Genomic DNA, 21,219 nt, shown 5'->3' on the forward strand with positions numbered 1-21,219 from the left:
GTTGGTCTTTCATCTTTCTTCTATTGTGAAATTTGACTTCTTTCATATTTTCTTGAATCAACGTACATAGAAATGCAATTTTTACTAGAGGTATTGCCTTAGAACATATTAATTGTAATTACAATACGTTTTTCAAACTTTTTTTTGTTAAAGATGAGTTTATCTAGTTTACAATTTAGTCTCAACAATCAATTTCCGACTTATAACGAAGTGTGTAGACTTTTTTGAGTTAACGTATATAAAATTCAACAGTTTTATGAACTCTTTCTTTTTGTATTGACTTTGTCTTTCTATTTGATTGTAGATAGATGAAATTTTTTAGGATTTGGATTAGTAATTCTTGGTCTTTCATCCTTCTTCTATTGTGAAATTTGATTTCTTTCATATGTTCTTGAATCAATGTACATAAAATGCAATTTTTACTAGGTGTGATGCCGTAGAACATATTATTTGTGATTATAATACATTTTTCAAACTATTACGTTAAAGATGAGTTTATCTAGTTTACAATTTAGTCTCAGAAATCAATTTCCGATTTATAACGAAGTGTGTAGACTTTTTTGAGTTAACGTATATAAAATTTAACATTTTTATGAACTCTTTCTTTTTGTGTTGGCTTTGTCTTTCTATTTGATTCAAGATAGATGAAATTTGTTGGGATTTGGATTAGTTCTGCTTGGTCTGTCATCTTTCTTCTATTGTGAAATTTGACTTCTTTCATATTTTCTTGAATCAACGTACATAGAAATGCAATTTTTACTAGAGGTATTGCCTTAGAACATATTATTTGTGATTACAATAAATTTTTCAAACTTTTTTGTTAAAGATGAGTTTTTCTAATTTACAATTTAGTCTCAACAATAAATTTCCGACTTATAACGAAGTGTGTAGACTTTTTTGAGTTAACGTATATAAAATTCAACATTTTTATGAAGTCTTTCATTTTGTGTTGGCTTTGTCTTTGTATTTGATTCAAGATAGATGAAATTAGTTAGGATTTGGATTAGTACTTTTTGGTCTTTCATCCTTCTTCTATTGTAAAATTTGCTTTCTTTCATATTTTCTTGAATCAACGTACATAGAAATGCAATTTTTACTAGAGGTATTGCCTTAGAACATATTATTTGTGATTACAATAAATTTTTCAAACTTTTTTGTTAAAGATGAGTTTATCTCGTTTACAATTTAGTTTCAGAAATCAATTTCAGACTTATAACGAACTGTGTAGACTTTTTTGAGTTAACATATATAAAATTCAACATTTTTATGAACTCTTTCTTTTTGTGATGCCTTTGTCTTTCTATTTGATTCAAGATAAATGAAATTTTTTAGGATTTGGATTAGTTCTGCATGGTCTTTCATCTTTCTTTTAGTGTGAAATTTGACTTCTTTCATATTTTCTTGAATCAACGTACATAGAAATGCAATTTTTACTAGAGGTATTGCCTTAGAACATGTTAATTGTAATTATAATACATTTTTCAAACTTTTTTTGTTAAAGATGAGTTTATCTAGTTTACAATTTAGTCTCCACAATCAATTTCCGACTTATAACGAAGTGTGTAGACTTTTTTGAGGTAACTATATAAAATTTAACATTTTTATGAACTCTTTTTTTTGTGTTGGCTTTGTCTTTCTATTTGATTCAAGATAGATGAAATCTGTTAGGATTTGGATTAGTTCTGCTTGGTCTTTCATCCTTCTTCTATTGTGAAATTTGACTTCCTTCATATGTTCTTGAATCAACATACATAGAAACGCAATTTTTACTAGAGGTATTGCCTTAGAACATATTAATTGTAATTACAATACATTTTTCAAACTTTTTTTTGTTAAAGATGAGTTTATCTCGTTTACAATTTAGTCTCAACAATCAATTTCAGACTTATAACGAAGTGTGTAGACTTTTTTGAGTTAACGTATATAAAATTCAACATTTTTATGAACTATTTCTTTTTTTGTTGGTTTTGTCTTTCTATTTCATTCAAGATAGATAAAATTTGTTAGGATTTGGAATAGTTCTACTTGGTCTTTGATCCTTTTTATATTGTGAAATTAGACTTCCTTCATATTTTCTTGGATCAACGTACATAGAAATGAAATTTTTACAAGACGTATTTCCTTAGAATATTAATTGTAATTACAATACATTTTTCAAACTTTTTATGTTAAAGATGAGTTTATCTAGTTTACAATTTAGTCTCAGAAATCAATTTCTGACTTATAACGAAGTGTGTAGACTTTTTTGAGTTAACGTATATAAAACTCAACATACATAGAAATGCAATTTGACTTTTTTGTGTTGGCTTTGTCTTTCTATTTTATTCAAGATAGATGAAATTTGTTAGGATTAGGATTAGTTCTGCATGGTCTTTCCATCTTTCTTCTATTGTGAAATTTGACTTCCTTCATATGTTCTTGAATCAACATACATAGAAATGCAATTTTTAATAGAGGTATTGCCTTAGAACATATTAATTGTAATTACAATACATTTTTCAAACTTTTTCTGCTAAAGATGAGTTTATGTAGTTGACAATTTAGTTTCAGAAATCAATTTCAGACTTATAACGAAGTGTGTAGACTTTTTTGAGTTAACGTATATAAAATTCAACATTTTTATGAACTCTTTCTTTTTGTGTTGGTTTTGTCTTTCTATTTCATTCAAGATGCATGAAATTTGTTAGGATTTGGATTAGTTCTGCATGGTCTTTCATCCTTCTTCTATTGTGAAATTTGACTTCCTTCATAGTTTCTTGAATCAACGTACATTTTTACTAGACGTAATGCCTTAGAACATATTATTTGTGATTACAATACATTTTTCAAACTTTTTATGTTAAAGATGAGTTTATCTAGTTTACAATTTAGTCTAAGAAATCTATTTCCGACTTATAACGAAGTGTGTAGACTTTTTTGAGTTAACGTAAATAAAATTCAACATTTTTATGAACTCTTTCATTTTGTGTTGGCTTTGTCTTTCTATTTGATTCAAGATAGATGAAATTTTTTAGGATTTGGATTCGTTCTGATTGGTCTTTCGTCCTTCTTCAATTGTGAAATTTGACTTCCTTCATATGTTCTTGAATCAGCATACATAGAAATGTAATTTTTACTAGACGTACTGCCTTAGAACATATTAATTGTGATTACAATACATTTTTTAAACTTTTTTTTGTTGAAGATGAGTTTATCAAGTTTACAATTTAGTCTCAGAAATCAATTTCCGACTTATAACGAAGTGTGTAGATATTTTTGAGTTAACGTATAAAACATTAAACATTTTTATGAACTCTTTATTTTTGTATTGGCTTTGTATTTCAATTTGATTCAAATAGATGAAATTTGTTGGAATTTGGATTAGTTCTGCCTGAGCTTTCATCCTTCTTCTATTGTGAAATTTGACTTCCATCATATTTTCTTGAATCAACGTACATTTTTACTAAACGTAATGCCTTAGAACATATTATTTGTGATTACAATACATTTTTCAAACCTTTTCTGTTAAAGATGAGTTTATCTAGTCTACAATTTAGTCTCAGAAATCAATTTCCGACTTATAACGAAGTGTGTAGACTTTTTTGAGTTAACGTAAATAAAATTCAACATTTTTATGAACTCTTTCATTTTGTGTTGGCTTTGTCTTTCTATTTGATTCAAGAGAGATGAAATTTTTTAGGATGTGGATTCGTTCTGATTGGTCTTTCGTCCTTCTTCTATTGTGAAATTTGACTTCCTTCATATGTTCTTGAATCAGCATACATAGAAATGTAATTTTTACTAGACGTACTGCCTTAGAACATATTAATTGTGATTACAATACATTTTTTAAACTTTTTTTTGTTGAAGATTAGTTTATCAAGTTTATAATTTAGTCTCAAAAATCAACTTCCGACATATAACGAAGTGTGTAGACTTTTTTGAGTTAACGTATAAAACATTCAACATTTTTATGAACTCTTTATTTTTGTATTGGCTTTGTATTTCAATTTGATTCAAATAGAGAAATTTGTAAGAATTTGGATTAGTTCTGCCTGGTCTTTCATCCTTCTCCTATTGCGAAATTTGCTTTCCTTCGTATTTTCTTGAATCAATGTACATAGAAATGTAATTTTTACTAGACGTAATGCCTTAGAACATATTATTTGTGATTAAAACACAGTTGTCAAACTTTTTCTGTTAAAGATGAGTTTATCTAGTTTACAATTTAGTCTCAGAAATCAATTTCCGACTTATAACGAAGTGTGTAGACTTTTTTGAGTTAACGTATATAAAATTCAACATTTTTATGAACTCTTTCTTTTTGTGTTGGTTTTTCTTTCTATTTGATTCAAGATACATGAAATTTGTTAGGATTTGGATTAGTTCTGCATGGTCTTTTATTCTTCTTCTATTGTAAAATTTAACTTCTTTCATATTTTCTTGAATCAACGTACATAAAAATGCAATTTTTACTAGACGCACCGCCTTAGAACATATTAATTGTGATTACAATACATTTTTAAAACTTTTTATGGTAAGATGAGTTTATCTAGTTTACAATTCAGTCTCAGAAATCAACTTCCGACTTATAACGAAGTGTGTAGACTTTTTTGAGTTAACGTATAAAAAATTCAACATTTTGATGAACACTTACTTTTTGTGGTGTCTTTGTCTTTCTATTTGATTCAAGATAGATGAAATTTGTTAGGATTTTGATTAGTTCTGCTTGGTCTTTCGTCCTTCTTCTATTGTGAAATTTGACTTCCTTCATATGTTCTTGAATCGGCATACATAGAAATGTAATTTTTACTAGAGGTATTGCCTTAGAACATATTAATTGTGATTACGATACATTTTTTAAACTTTTTCTGTTAAAGATGAGTTTAACTAGTTTACAATTTAGTCTCAGAAATCAACTTCCGACTTATAACGAAGAGTTAAACTTTTTTGAGTTAACGTATAAAAAATTCAACATTTTTATGAACTCTTTATTTTTGTCTTGGCTTTTTCTTTCAGTTTGATTCAAATAGATGTAATTTGTTAGGATTTGGATTAGTTCTGCTTGGTCTTTCATCCTTCTTCTATTGTGAAATTAGACTTCCTTCATATTTTCTTGGATCAACGTACATAGAAATACATTTTTTTTTGCTAGGTCAAAAAGGTTTATTAAAGCAAAAAAACGTAATTACAAGAATTACAAAGTGGAAGGCTCAAGGCCTCCCCACCCCCATAAACCAAAGGGGAGAAAAAATAACATCAAAAAATTACTAAAAACTCATAAATAAGCTCCTAAACTCAAATAACTAACAAAAAAAGAAGAAAAATAGGAATTGAACATCGTTTACGCCCCTTTCCCACCCTAAAATTCTTCTTCTTAGGTTAGAGACCAGCAAGGATTTCCGCAAAAACATCAGGGTCTCCATAAAAGTTATTATATTCATCATCACAAGTATCATCATATTCATCTTCATCCGAAGCATAATTACCACTCGGAACAAGCTTAATAGGAGTTTGAGGTTTTTTCTCTCTTTTTTCTTTTTCCGTCCTTTGTTGCCTTAGAGCTTCTAATCTATCAAGAAAAGCTTTCTTCTTTTCTGCATCAACAGTTTCAGTTGAGCTCTCAACTAAATCCTTATCCTTTGAACCATTGCTATTCTTGTTTTCATTGTGATCACTAATCGTACTCCATTCAGAAGAATTTTTAACTTCCGCTGCCATATTAGCAGCAAGCAATTCAGCCTCTTCCTCATCTAAATCTTCAACAATCCTTTGCTGAATTTCCTCCAAAGTAGCACCCTCAACATCATCTCTAAAGCCCAATTCTGAACTTAACACTTCATATGTATTTTTCCTAACTTTTTCAGAAGATTCAAGCAAAGCATCAGTTAGAGGCGTAAAAGAAAACTTTGTACCTTTTACTGGCGTCCAATTCTCATTAGAAGCTTTAGTAAACGTATTAGTGTTGGAAACTGATTTGTTTTCCAAATCAGACTTGTAAACGGACTTCTTGTTGGTCACGGACTCATAGTTTTGCAAAGCCACGGACTTGTCTACCAAATCAGCCCCAAGCGTATATTCCAAATTAGACGTTTCAGAGTTTTGCTTGGACTTGGTTTCAGAATTATGGTTTTGCACGGACTTGCCTCCACAAACGTTTGTTGTACCAATCTTGTTCCCGGACATACCAGCTTCAACAGGCTTAGTCACAGCTCCTTTACGTGTAGCAATAGCTTCCTTAGCTGAAATTGCGCTTTTGCACTTGATTAACCTGAATTGAGCCTCACGGAATTCATTTGAAGAAATAGCAAGATCGTTCTCCAACTGTTCATTGCTAGATTGAACTGTAGCCTCAATTCTGTTATCATTAGTAACTCCAATAGTACTTGAATCTGAAGCACAAAGTATAGTTTCCTGATTTGAATGAGCTGCATGGGCTATTGCAGCCTTGTTCTTCTCAAAATCTTGTTCAATTTGTTTAGTATTACCATCCACGCCCACACTAACTTCTGGTAATACAACTTTACATTTGAATTGACATCTCTTACCAGCATTAGGATCATAACTACCCTTAAAAAGCTTCTCTCCCACGACTACTTGTTGTTGTTTCTCTTTGTTCCCCTCAATTTTAGTCGACTTCTTCTTGCATTCAGCATCCGCATGACCAATAATATTACACTTTGAACAGAACTTTGGATATTTTTGAATATCAATATATTGCCAAAACTCTTTTCCACCTGAAGTTATATGAATTCTCTCTGGAATATGCTTAGCAAAATCAATATCAATTAAAACTGAAGCATAAAAACCATAATCAAGCTGTAAAGTTTTTTCATCCACCACAATTGGTTTTTTTTGCTAGGTCAAAATGGTTTATTAAAGCAAAAAAGCGTAATTACAAGAATTACAAAATGGGAGGCGCTAGGCCTCCACACCCCCATAAACCAAAGGGGCAAAAAACTCTAAAAAACGCATAAAATAAACTCTTAAGCACTAAAAAATAGCATAAAGAAGAAAACTAATAACGTTTTCGCCCCTTATTTCCAACTCTAAAATTCCTCTTCTTGGGAATGAGATCATCAATTATTTTAGTCAAATCATAGTGCCCCTTGAATTCATCTTCATAATCATCATAAGTTTCATCATTGTCATAATCCTGTTCATTTTCATCTGAAGCATAATTACCACCTGGAACAAGCTTAATAGGAGATTGAACATTCTTTTTTGTTGACATTTTATCCATTTTCTTCTTTTTTTCCTCTAAATAGTCTCGTCGAAAGGCTGGATCTCTAATGAATTTAGTACGCACTTCATCAAGTTGAATAGTACTTGCCTCATCTAGTTCCTCTGTAGACAAAATATTATCTAGATCAAAAACATTTTCCTCCAACCCTGCTTGAATGTCCTTGTTATGCTCACGGCTTGGACTGTCCTCATTACACTTTGAATTCATAGCCATGATCTTGGCAGCTTGCTTGGCCACTTTTCTAGCTTGCTTCCTGGCTAGAATATCTGCATCAATTTCACCCCAATCTTTCGAACCCATACTATTGTCCGAGTCACTAGAATCATCTTGTTCCTCCTCCACCAAAATCTCACTAGAATCATTAGTAAGGCCTAACTCTGAAGCTAGGGCATACTTGTTATTCACCACAAGTTCAGCTTGAAAAAGCTCATCCACCAAAGGAGTATCGAAAGATTTAAATTTAAAAGATGTACGTTTATTAGGGGAGTTCTTACCCATAACTATTTTCCAATCCTCTTTAGAACTGGTCGTACCCTTTTCAGGATTTTGCTTGAACACGGAATTTGTTTCCATAACTGAGTTTGTTATAAACGCAGAATCATACTGAATATTTGGAATATCTTCCAAATTTTTTTAGACACGAACTCTTGCTGGGCTTTAAGAGTTTGCACGGACTGATCTCCCAAAATTGGCTGAGCTTCCCTAGTTTGCACGGACTCTTGCTGAGCTTTCCCAGTTTGTACGGACTCTTGCTGAGCTTTCCTAGTTTGCACGGACTCTTGTTCCCTAGTTTGCACGAATTGCTTGCTAGAGTTCCCTTGTGTACTATCTGCATTGTCAATATGGATAGAATTCTTACGTAAAGCAAGATCTTTTTTGGCTGAAATATTGTTTTTACATCTCATCAACTTAATCTGAGCTTCACGATACTCAGTAAAAGCTTTTTCGAGCTGCTCTTCTAGATGTTTATCATCAGACTTCTCATGAATTGATTCAATATCCTCAGAAACAGCAACCTCATGAACTGAATTTATACTCTCCTTACCAGCCTTCACATTATTGACGTTAATTGCATGGCCTGCATGGGAAGTTTCACCAACTTTTTTCCAAACAGATTTGAGTGATTTTCCTTCTTTGTCATTCTTAATGTTCACAGTAGGTGACTTCTTTACAATTAGAACCTCCCAAAATTTTCTTTGCAGCAAGGCAATTCTCAAATTTGTGGCCCATAAACTTACAATGAGTGCAGAATTTGACATTCTCTAAGTCTTGAATTTCAATATACTGCCAGAACTCTTTTCCATTTGCATTCAAGCGAATTCTTTTAGGAATCAACTTAGCAAAGTCAATATCAATCAGAACCGCAGCATAGTTTCCAACATCATGATCCAAAGTCTTTTGATCAATAGCAATCGGTTTTCCAATAATTTTAGCAATGGAAAGAAGAATTTTCTTAGTCCATAACTCAATGTACAAACCAGGGAAACTTACCCAAACTGAAGCTCTTGAAGTTTGCTGTCTTTCTGGATCAAAATTTGGGTAAAAATTAAAAACCCTAAGCTGTTGATTCTGTATAAGCCAAGTATCACCATGCCATACACGTTCCTTGTCATCTGCTGAAGTTAACTTTATGATAAAGAACCCTTTTGTCATTGGAACTAACTTACATCTTCCAGCACCGAAACCCCATTGTTCCTCCAAACTCTTTTGAACATCAGCAAGTTTTAAGCCCTTAAAGTTCAATCTCCCAATGAGACTGAACTGAAATATATCACGTCCCTCTTGAAGAAGATTATTAGGCAAAACCAAAGATGGTTCTTCCAAATATGTTGATGCCTCAGGGAGAGATAAGAAATCTGAATCTGTTAACATATAGGGTTTTTTACCCTTAACCAAATCAGCAAAAGATACCTTATTGTTCCCATGATTATTCACGTTAGAATCAGGGTTTTCCCCCATCCTAAATCACCAAAGATGATCTAGAATGAAGGAAAAACGTTGATGAAAGTTGAAAACCCTAAAGAAAAAATTCGCCAATTTTTTGGAGAGAAAAATTCGCATCAAAACAAAAAACCAAAAATGTGTGTTTGCACCAATTAATCCACCACAATTGGATTACCTAGAATCTTACCAATTGAAAGCAAAGACTTTTCAGTCCAAAGCTCAACCGGTAAATCTGGAAACATAACCCAAACAGCAGCATGTGAAGAACGTTGTTTGTTTGGGTTAAAACCTGGGTACCAATCAATTAACTTCAACAAGTGATTGTTAACAGTTGCAGCTGGACCATTGCGAATCTTGTCTTTATCTTCAGCACATGAAAGCATAACTATGAAGAAACCTTTAGCCGTTGGAAGAAATTTAATCCGTTCAAGTTTCCATTGACCTAAAAGTTGTGTCTTAACTTCAGAAAACTTCAAACCCGTGAAGTCTAATCTAGCAATAAAACTATGTTGAAATCTGATGCAACCCTCTTGAAACAAATCCAAAGGGATTTCTAACGCAAGTTCACCTTCTTTAAGAGTTGGATTAGGTAACTTGGAAAGGTCAACAGATGTTGGAATTAGGGTTTTCTTTCCTTTGAGAATATCAGCAAAAGAAACATGATTACCATTAGGATTTTCAATCCCTGATGTAGTAGGGATTGATGATTGAATCATCATAAACCAACCGTAGCTGATTTAGATGATCAAAACGTGAGAAAAATCAAACCCTAGGCGTGGCCCTTTATAGAAAAAAACGGACATAACTTTCGATCAAACTCTTAGAGTTCCATAGAAATACAATTTTTACTAGACGTATTGCCTTAGAACATATTAATTGTAATTACAATACATTTTTCAAACTTTTTTTTGTTAAAAATGAGTTTATCTAGTTTACAATTTAGTCTCAAAAATCAACTTCCGAGTTATAACGAAGTGTGTAGACTTTTTTGAGTTAACGTATATAAAATTCAAAATTTTTATGAACTCTTTCTTTTTGTGTTGGCTATGTCTTTCTATTTGATTCAAGATGGATGAAATTTATTAGGATTTGGATTAGTTCTGCATGGTCTTTCATCTTTCTTCTATTGTGAAAATTTGACTTCTTTCATATTTTCTTGAATCAACGTACATAGAAATGCAATTTTTACTAGACGTACTGCCTTAGAACATATTAATTGTGATTACAATACATTTTTTAAACTTTTTCTGTTAAAGATGAGTTTAATTAGTTTACAATTTAGTCTCAGAAATCAACTTCCGACTTATAACGAAGAGTTAGACTTTTTTGAGTTAACGTATAAAAAATTCAACATTTTTATGAACTCTTTATTTTTGTCTTGGCTTTTTCTTTCAGTTTGATTCAAATAGATGAAATTTGTTAGGATTTGGATTAGTTCTGCTTGGTCTTTCATCCTTCTTCTATTGTGAAATCTGACTTCCTTCATATTTTCTTGAATCAACGTACATAGAAATGCAATTTTTACTAGAGCTATTGCCTTAGAACATATTATTTGTGATTACAATAAATTTTTCAAACTTTTTCTGTTAAAGATGAGTTTATCTAGTTTACAATTTAGTTTCAGAAATAAATTTCAGACTTATAACGAAGTGTGTAGACTTTTTTGAGTTAACGTATATAAAATTCAACATATTTCTGAACTCTTACTTTTTGTGTTGGCTTTGTCTTTCTATTTGATTCAAGATAGATGAAATTTATTAGGATTTGGATTAGTTCTGCATGGTCTTTCATCTTTCTTCTACTGTGAAATTTGACTTCTTTCATATTTTCTTGAACCAACGTACATAGAAATGCAATTTTTACTAGAGGTATTTCCTTAGAACATATTAATTGTGATTACAATACATTTTTTAAACTTTTTTTTGTTAAAGATGAGTTTATCAAGTTTACAATTAAGTCTCAGAAATCAACTTCCGACTTATAACGAAGAGTTAGACTTTTTTGAGTTAACGTATAAAAAATTCAACATTTTTATGAACTCTTTATTTTTGTCTTGGCTTTTTCTTTCAATTTGATTCAAATAGATGAAATTTGTTAGGATTTGGATTAGTTCTGCTTGGTCTTTCATCCTTCTTCTATTGTGAAATTAGACTTCCTTCATATTTTCTTGGATCAACGTACATAGAAATGCAATTTTTACTAGACGTAATGCCTTTGAACATATTATTTGTGATTACAACACAGTTGTCAAACTTTTTCTGTTAAAGATGAGTTTATCTAGTTTACAATTTAGCCTCAGAAATTAATTTCCGACTTATAACGAAATGTGTAGACTTTTTTGAGTTAACGTATATAAAATTCAACATTTTTATGAACTCTTTCTTTTTGTGTTGGTTTTTCTTTCTATTTCATTCAAGATACATGAAATTTGTTAGGATTTGGATTAGTTCTGCATGGTCTTTTATCCTTCTTCTATTGTGAAATTTGACTTCCTTCTTATTTTCTTGAATCAACGTACATAAAAATGCAATTTTTACTAGACGCACTGCCTTAGAACATATTAATTGTGATTACAATACATTTTTAAAACTTTTTCTGTTAAGATGAGTTTATCTAGTTTACAATTTAGTCTCAGAAATCAACTTCCGACTTATAACGAAGTGTGTAGACTTTTTTGAGTTAACGTATATATAATTAAAAAAATTTATGAACTCTTTCTTTTTGTGTTGGTTTTGTCTTTCTATTTGATTCAAGATGGATGAAATTTATTAGGATTTGGATTAGTTTTGCATGGTCTTTCATCCTTCTTCTTTTGTGAATTTGAATTCCTTTATATTTTCTCGTACTTAGAAATGCAATTTTTACTAGAGCTATTGCCTTAGAACATATAAATTGTAATTACAATACATTTTTCAAAAATTTTCGGTTAAAGATGAGTTTATCTAGTTTACCATTTAGTCTCAGCAATCAATTTCCGACTAATAACGAAGTGTGTAGACTTTTTTGAGTTAATGTATATAAAATTCAACATTTTTATTAACTCTTTCTTTTTCTGTTGGCTTTGTCTTTCTATTTGATTCAAGATAGATGAAATTTGTTAGGATTTGGATTAGTTCTTCTTGGTCTTTCATCCTTCTTCATTGTGAAATTTTCCTTCCTTCATATTTTCTTGAATCAACGTACATAGAAATGTAAATTTTACTAGATGTACTGCCTTAGAACATATTAATTTTAATTCCAATACATTTTTCAAACTTTTTCTGTTAAAGATGAGTTATCTAGTTTACAACTTAGTCTCAGAAATCAATTTCCGACTTATAACGAAGTGTGTAGACTTTTTTGAGTTAACGTATATAAAATTCAACATTTTTCTGAACTCTTACTTTTTGTGTTGCCTTTGTCTTTCTATTTGATTAAAGATAGATGAAATTTATTAGGATTTGGATTAGTTCTGCATGGTCTTTCATCTTTCTTCTATTGTGAAATTTGACTTCTTTCATATATTCTTGAATCAACGTACATAGAAATGTAATTTTTACTAGAGGTATTGCCTTAGAACATATTAATTGTAATTACAATACATTTTTCAAACTTTTGTTTGTTAAAGATGAGTTTATCTAGTTTACAATTTAGTCTCAACAATCAATTTCCCACTTATAACGAAGTGTGTAGATTTTTTGAGTTAGCGTATATAAAATTCAAAAATTTTATGAACTTTTTCTTTTTGTGTTGGCTTTGTCTTTCTATTTGATTCAAGATAGATGAAATTTATTAGGATTTGGATTAGTTCTGCTTGGCCTTTCATCTTTCTTTATTGTGAAATTTGACTTCTTTCATATTTTTTTGAATCAACGTACATAGAAATGCAATTTTTACTAGAGGTATTGCCTTAGAGTTTGTAATTACAATACATTTTCAAACTTTTTCTGTTAAAGATGAGTTTATCTAGTTTACAATTTAGTTTCAGACTTATAACGAAGTGTGTAGAATTTTTTGAGTTAACGCATATAAAATTCAACATTTTTATGAATTCTTTCTTTTTGTGTTGGTTTTGTCTTTCTATTTCATTCAAGATACATGAAATTTGTTAGGAATTGGATTAGTTTTGTATGGTTTTTCATCCTTCTTCTATTGTGAAATTTGACTTCCTTCATATTTTCTTGAATCAACGTACATAGAAATGCAATTTTTTACTAGAGATATTGCCTTAGAACATATTAATTGTAATTACAATAAATTTTTCAAACTTTTCTGTTAAAGATGAGTTTATCTAGTTTACAATTTAGTCTCGGAAATCAATATCCGACTTATAACGAAGTGTGTAGACTTTTTTGAGTTAACGTAAATAAAATTCAACATATTATGAACTCTTTCTTTTTGTGTTGGCTTTGAATTTCTATTTGATTCAAGATTGATGAAATTTGTTAGGATTTGGATGAGTTCTTCTTGGTCTTTCATCATTCTTCTATTGTGAAATTTGCCTTCCTTCATATTCTCATGAATCAACGTACATAGAAATGCAATTTTTTACTAGATGTAATGCCTTAGAACATATTATTTGTGATTACAATATATTTTTTAAACTTTTTCTATTAAAGATGAGTTTATCTTTTTTACAATTTAGTCTGAGAAATCAATTTCCGACTTATAACGATGTGTGTAGACTTTTTTGAGTTAATATAAATAAAATTCAACATTTTTATGAACTCTTTCTTTTTGTGTTGGCTTTGTCTTTCTACTTGATTCAAGATAGATGAAATTTGTTAGGATTTGGATTAGTTCTGCTTGGTCTTTCCTCCTTCTTCTATTGTGAAATTTGACTTCCTTCATATTTTCTTGAATCAACGTACATAGAAATGCAATTTTTACTAGAGCTATTGCCTTAGAACATATTAATTGTAATTACAATACATTTTTCAAACATTTTCTGTTAATGATGAGTTTATCTAATTTACAATTTAATCTCAGAAATCAATTTCCGACTTATAACGAAGTGTGTAGACTTTTTGAGTTAACGTATATAAAATTCAAAAATTTTATGAACTCTTTCTTTTTGTGTTGGCTTTGTCTTTCTATTTGATTCAAGGGATTTGGATTAGTTCTGCATGGTCTTTCGTCCTTCTTCTATTGTGAAATTTCACTTCCTTCATATGTTCTTGAATCAACATACATAGAAATGTAAATTTTACTAGATGTACTGCCTTAGAACATATTAATTTTAATTCCAATACTTTTTTCAAACTTTTTCTGTTAAAGATGAGTTATCTAGTTTACAACTTAGTCTCAGAAATCAATTTCCGACTTATAACGAAGTGTGTAGACTTTTTTGAGTTAGCGTAAATAAAATTCAACATTTTTATGAACTTTTTCTTTTTGTGTTGGCTTTGTCTTTCTATTTAATTCAAGATATATGGAATTTGTTAGGATTTGGATTAGTTATGCTTGGTCTTCCGTACTTCTTCTATTGTGAAATTTGACTTCCTTCATATGTTCTTGTTTATGGGTTAAAACTGTTTCTACTGGTTTTGGTAAATTTGGGTCTGTGTGGATGAGAATCGAATCTAAACCCTAAACAAATGCACTGCACGAGAGTGCTTTTGATTCGAGAGATCAATTTATACAATTCTGGCCTAAACCAAGAAATGGCCGTTCCAGACTTGCTTCGGTCACAAAGTGAAGGAGATGGGGTTGATCTTAGGGACGGAAGCGAAGAAGGTGTTGAGATTATGAAGGTGTTGGTTGTTTATGAATTGTATCAGAATGTTGAACTGGCTTGCACAATGTAAGCTATCAGTTCTGTGTGTTTTCTGGATACTGATGACAACACTTGTTTTTCAGTGTTGTTTGAAGATAGGTCGAAGAACCTATTTATACAAGTCATTTGAGCGCAACCATCATCTCGTAGGAAGTGGAGGAAGTTGAGTGATGGAGTAGTGGGGTCGTGTAGGTGATTGTCACACGATCACGCCTTTGCCCACTTCCCTCATCATCGTTAACCGTCCATGCCTCCTGACACATTCTCGTAATGGGCGCGTTGCACGCCGCACGCTGTAAACCGCCAGACCAATACCCCAGTTTGTGACATGTTTGATGTCTCGAATGAATGGGTCAGGTCGTGGGACCCGCCGCAGAAAATAGCATACGGTGCTATTAAGTTAAATAACTGAGTTATTTATGGAATTGATATTCATGAAATATCGTGTATGTTCGATGCATGTAATGCATCTTTTTAAAGCAAGCATCTCAAAACAATCGATATGCACAAAGCATCGTTGTTTTAATGCTTGATTGAATAAGTCGCGGATTAAGCATTTTAAAATGGCAGCACGTCCAACCATCTTTGAGTGATGCCGTCCGACCAAGCTGGCAAAGTTGGACGGACGAGATGATTTACGACACATATTTGTTGTCGTTGATGGATTTGGAGGTGCGCAACATCCCCTCTTTGGCTTGACCGAATCTAAGCATGGGCGCTAATTTTGGTGGGACCGACCAGGCATGCGTGGAGACGGTCCGCCGGCGTGCATGCTTATACCTCTCGATCCCACAAAGATTCGATCTGGGCCACTCAATTTGACCGGAAAATATGAGTGGTCGTAATCGATTTGCGATAGAAATATATTGTCGCAAAGGTTTAAAATCCATGTGGCATGCCACCTTTTGGGCGTGCGTTTCGAGGCAACGGGCCCTAGTCTGCATAGGTCGGTCGGTCACACGCAAAGGTGGGCCCATGGTGATCACGTTGACATCCTTGGGACCTCTTGAGTCTATATATACACCCTCCATTTAGGCTGGAAAAGATGGATGGTCAGATCGAACTACGACAGATGTGCATTGCCGCAAACCCTAATTAGGGTTTTGAATCAGTCACGCACACGTGACTTTGGCCAAACGGTTTGGCAAGCCATGACCTCCTTTGGGGAGATTGATCACGTGGGGCCCATGTTGGGTCGACGGTGAACTTGCGTGCACCTTTCTGATGGTCCTAAATGCGATCTAAGCCATCCAAATAGGCAGGCTAAGTTGGATGGTTGTGATCGATTTAAGACACTAGTGGAATTCCACGACCCTTAGAAGCATCACGTTTTTCCATGGTTTGAGCAATCGTTTCTTTGCTCCATGGCCTCGCCGTGAGAAAAACGATCGGGTGAAGAAGAAGTGGGCCCGCCAACGTGTGTGTTAGCGCTTCCCTGATCATTCATGGGATGATCTAATCCGTCCAACCAGGCTGGCGAAGTTGGACGGCTGTGATGGGTTTAAGGCTGCCCTGAACAGTCTATGCTCGTCGAGCTTCTCCCAAAACATTTTTACTCAACTTTGGGTTGGCGTGTGATGGCGCTGCGGGAGTATGGTGATTGTTCGACCGGCTAGGGCATAAGTGGGCCCACCGGCGTCATCACAATAATTGCCTATTTTTCCAGGGTTTGGCCAGGCTTGTTAAATTGCGCGGCCAACTTGCGTGGCCGCGATCGTTTCTGAGACTGATATGGACAGTCCAGAATACGTTCGATCGAGTTGTTTTTTAATCGAAAGCGCGTCGATTCGAAATTCTCTTTGTCAGTGAGTGGTGCAGCATGTACGGGCATTTCGTGCATATCTCAAAATTGGCACTTGGAGATTCATGTTACTCTGCTGAGAGTCAACATTTAGTCGTCATGTCATGCTAATAATGAGAGTTCGTCTAGGAACAACACAGGAAATACTAGGCAAATCATGCATTAATTAATAATGCTAAAAAATTCACAAAATATTTGGAATTATTGTTACACGCACCATTTTGGGTGAATTTTGTGTATTTATTGAATTGCTTCGAATAAATAAAGTGAAGAGGTTTTCTGCACTCATCACTTATCAAACGACTTTACCCTTTGCAGGATGTCAGCACATTAAATTTGGTTTTACAATTTTATCCCTGAACTAAAATCCACCATCAACATTAAGTCCCATGCCTAGCACGTAATAGTTGCACTATTGCGGAGTAGGTATTAGATGGTGACGTATACAACGTAAGAGGACAAGATAAAGAAGTTTACCTGGAGGAACTCTGACCGACCGACGGCGATCATCCATGTGAGCATGCCGGGCGTGACCATGGAGCCTTGGTGGGGCCGACTTCCTCCTTTGGGCGTTCGAGCTGAGAAAGGAATCCTCCTTCTACTGGGATTTTTCAATTACTTGTGTATAAAAGGGTGTTAACCGTTATATTTCTTCTTATTGCACGGTAGCTGCCCTCAAATATTCAGATCGATAAGCATCCGCTGATTGCTATCCCGCATCTATAGCCTTTTTAGACGGCAAGTGGAGACTCCTTTTCTTCCCGAGATCTTGTTAACTTGTGAAATATAAAGAAGGCTCTGAGACTCCTCCCATCGCAGAATTATTTCCTTCTCTGTTCCAGGTATTGCTCCAGGCTTATTATACGACTTGATCTTCTGATTGATCACGATTTTATACATAATATAATCATAATCTCTTCCTGCAGAATCTCATGGAGGCTGCTGGTAATGATTACTCTGGTACTTCTCCGGAAAGAAGCTTCGAAGTCAACAAACCTGAGGCTGATGCGTTTGAGGAGGTGATGGCTAAAATCGATCTTCCACTTCGCGAGGCTGGTCATGCTATACATGGCATGTCGATTATGCATTTGCGCATCGCTCGAAAGCGCACTCAAACTCTTTTGGCTTCAATCGACAAGGAGGAAAAATGGAGACATGATGAAGCGTCGCAATCACCGGTAAGCGCGAGAGCTGAGAGGTTTGCGGCACGGATGAAAAGGCGAAGAGTTGAACATGAACGCCCTCCGAGTGAAGATAACTGTGATTATATGATCCACGATGGCGTGATAATCGTCGATTCTGATACGGATGAACCCGAGCGCCTAAAGGTTGTTAGCACAATCTCCAACGCTGCATTGGCCCTTGAGGAAGATATGGAAGTTGTTCCTACTGAGGATGTTGAAGCGGAGAACGTTGCTAACTTCACAGAAATATCCGAAAGGGATGTTGAGGCAGACCTAAAGGAAGAAGCAGTGGCAGACTATGACGACGGTGAAGGCACGATTGATCTCCTTGATGACTAAATCTCCTTGTTCCCTTTTCTTCTCTTTTTTTTTGGACGAGTATTTTCTCGTAATTTGTGAACACTTTCTCCTTGTACTCAGTGGCGGCTGAGTTTAAGGTCTTCTTCTTTTTTGCTTGCTTGTTTGAACAAGTGTTTCATATTGTTTTGAGATAAATCTTCCAATATGGTTATATTAGAATTTTCTCAGGCAGTGATGCGCCTTCGTGTGATCGCATGTTATTCTTGTGATGAAAAAGTAATGTCATAATGAAACACCACGAACCTGTTTGTGCTCCTGACGTGAGGTCTTCCTGATTCTGTTGGAGTAGACTGCTCGAAGCGCTTTCGCTCTTTTCCTCTGCACATATTCTATTCCTCCAACGTTTTCTAAAGGATACGAAATGTTTATTTTAGGGTTTTCTTTCTGGTTTAATCTGGTGGGTAACGATGATTTAGGCTGACTCAGAATTTTGTGTCATGTTTAAGGGGCAAAGAAATTCCTAAAAGGAAATAATACTTTGATTAAATTGAAACCCTAATAATTATGAATGCAAATAGTGCAATCATTTGGGAGGAATTAGAAACATTTCATTAAAGGGAAATTGTTGGAGGAACTTCTACGGAGAACACTGGAGGAAAAGAGTAGCACATAGATTTTAGGTATTATAGGGCTTGAGCCATCGTGAGTGAATCGTCACGCCCTCAAGCTTGTCAGCGTTGATGATCTTGCAATAACCGCCTAGGATGACATCTGCCACCGGGTATGGTTCATCCTCCCTTTCTGCTGGAAAATCAGATTGAGCGATCATCTCCACTGCTACGTTCCCAACTTGAAAGGCGGTCACCTTCACCACCATATCTCCAATTCGAAACGGGTTTGGGCTTGGCACAACTTCTTGATTCTGGGACATGTTGCCTTTGACTGAAACAACCTCTAGGTTTTTGGCAAAACACTTGAAAGGGCCGACACCCCACTCGCATCTCTTAGTGGCGGTCAGGATGTTGATTGAAACGAGTCCCGGAGCTTTAGCTGGGAGAGGAATAACTGTTTATAAAAAGGGTTGTTTAATGAGACTTACTTGAGCTCGGAACCTTTTAAGGTATGTTGTCGGGCTCTCTCCGGGAAGTTGTGTCACATCTGCAAGCTGTTGATACGGCAACAGGTAATCTTCGGGATTGGATGGCTTGTTGGAGATTCTTTCAGGTATTGAAATCGGCAAAGGACATACTCCTAGCGTTGCCTTGTTGTCGTGTATCCACGAGTGTCCCAGGACCATATCATAATTCGGATATTCTTTGACTATGTAGAATTTAGCATGCGTCAGAGCATCACCCACTTTAACTTCAAGATTAATGTATCCATAGGCATATCTAAATTATCCTTCTGAATTCCTGATTAGGGTTGAGCTGCGAATAGCTTCCTGTTTTGAAATCTTTGTGGCTTTCAAAGTCTTGACAGTAATGATGTTGAATTCGGAGGCCGCGTCGATCAATGTGCTGTCGAACTCAACATCCTTCAAACGAGTGACGGTCAAGAGTCCCCAATTCCCCCGGCTAGTTGCGTCTTCCAGGAAAGACTGAGGTTTCAAAATTGTTTCCCCCTCTGGATACAAACGCCTTCCTGACACAATACGGTTAAGGGCTGTAAATATGTCTTGACGTTGCGACTTGGAGAAATACAGGATTTCACATAAATGCTCAATCGAAGACTGTACAGTTTTGCGAACCAAATCCCCGGAAATCATGCAGCTACTAATAGGAAGAGGATCCCTATGAACACCTTTGTTTCCTAACTGGAATTCTCCTACCTCTACCTTTTCTCTGAAATGTGCTTCAATTTGTTGCAATCCTTGGTCGGGTGATGGACGAACCTATGGAACGACAATATTTGGGATTTCCCATCTCTTCCTCGGCGGCGGACGTCTAATAGGAGGTAGCTTAATCACGTTATCTTGAATCCATGCCTTCAAGAGTTCTATCACTTCATTCATGGGAAATGGGAAGTCCGGAACTGTATCTCCAGTTTCTTATACGGGAGTCTTGCCCGCTCCCTTTCGAGATGAAGTTGTCTGCGCTGGAGCTGAACGCTTGGGTTGTTGTTCTGTTGCTGAAGCTTTCCTTTTTCCTCCTTCGCCCACCGCGCTCACAGAAGGACCAGTGTTATATTGCTTGTTGATGAGACGCCTGCTTCCTCGACTCTCACGTGTATCTTCGTTTCGAATAATTCTGGTTCTTTCCAAAAATGCTGGGGCCGTTGTCGCTGAACGCTTAGCGGCTTCATGGAGCTCAGAAAATGTTTGAAAGCACAGATTCTCTAACAAAGCACGATATATGGGCACCATTCCGTTAATGCATAACTCCACCAACTGGCGTTCGGTGACATTCGGATCATGACAATCCAATGCTTGAATCCTGAATCTCTTAACGAAGTCGTTTGGATGTTCGTTGTTTCGTTGAAAGATTCTCCCCAAGTCTGAAAAGGTGATCCGCTCAGACACGAAGAAATACTTCCTGTAGAAGGAACTGACCATCTCACTCCAATTGGATATGCTGCTAGGTGCGATGTTGTTGTACCAGATGTACGCTCTTCCAGTAAGCGACTTTGAGAACTCTTTCAGGCGGAGAACATGATTATATTCAAGTTCCCCTAAAGATTCCAGAAATCGAGAGATATGTTCACGAGCGTTACCAGTACCATCATAAAGGGAGAACTGAGAAGAGATTTATCCTTTTCAAAGGGGAATCTGTTGTACGTCTTGAGGGTACGGAGGTTGATGCTGGTGCATGTCCATTGGATTTACTTTGCCCCGGTTTTGAAGGAGTCGCTCCAGGTCTTCACGTGTGACGAAGTTGGACGGCTGGTTCCTTTCCCACGGGGGTTCAGGGGAAACACGAGCTTCTTCATCCATGTAGGCACGCTCTGCTGAAGTGCCTGCTCCGGGTGCCTTGAAGGTGCTCTGATAGACGCATTTATGTGTCTATTATATCTC

The sequence above is a fragment of the Papaver somniferum genome, chromosome 7 (genome assembly GCF_003573695.1).
Source record: "Papaver somniferum cultivar HN1 chromosome 7, ASM357369v1, whole genome shotgun sequence".
Taxonomy (NCBI): Eukaryota; Viridiplantae; Streptophyta; class Magnoliopsida; order Ranunculales; family Papaveraceae; genus Papaver; species Papaver somniferum.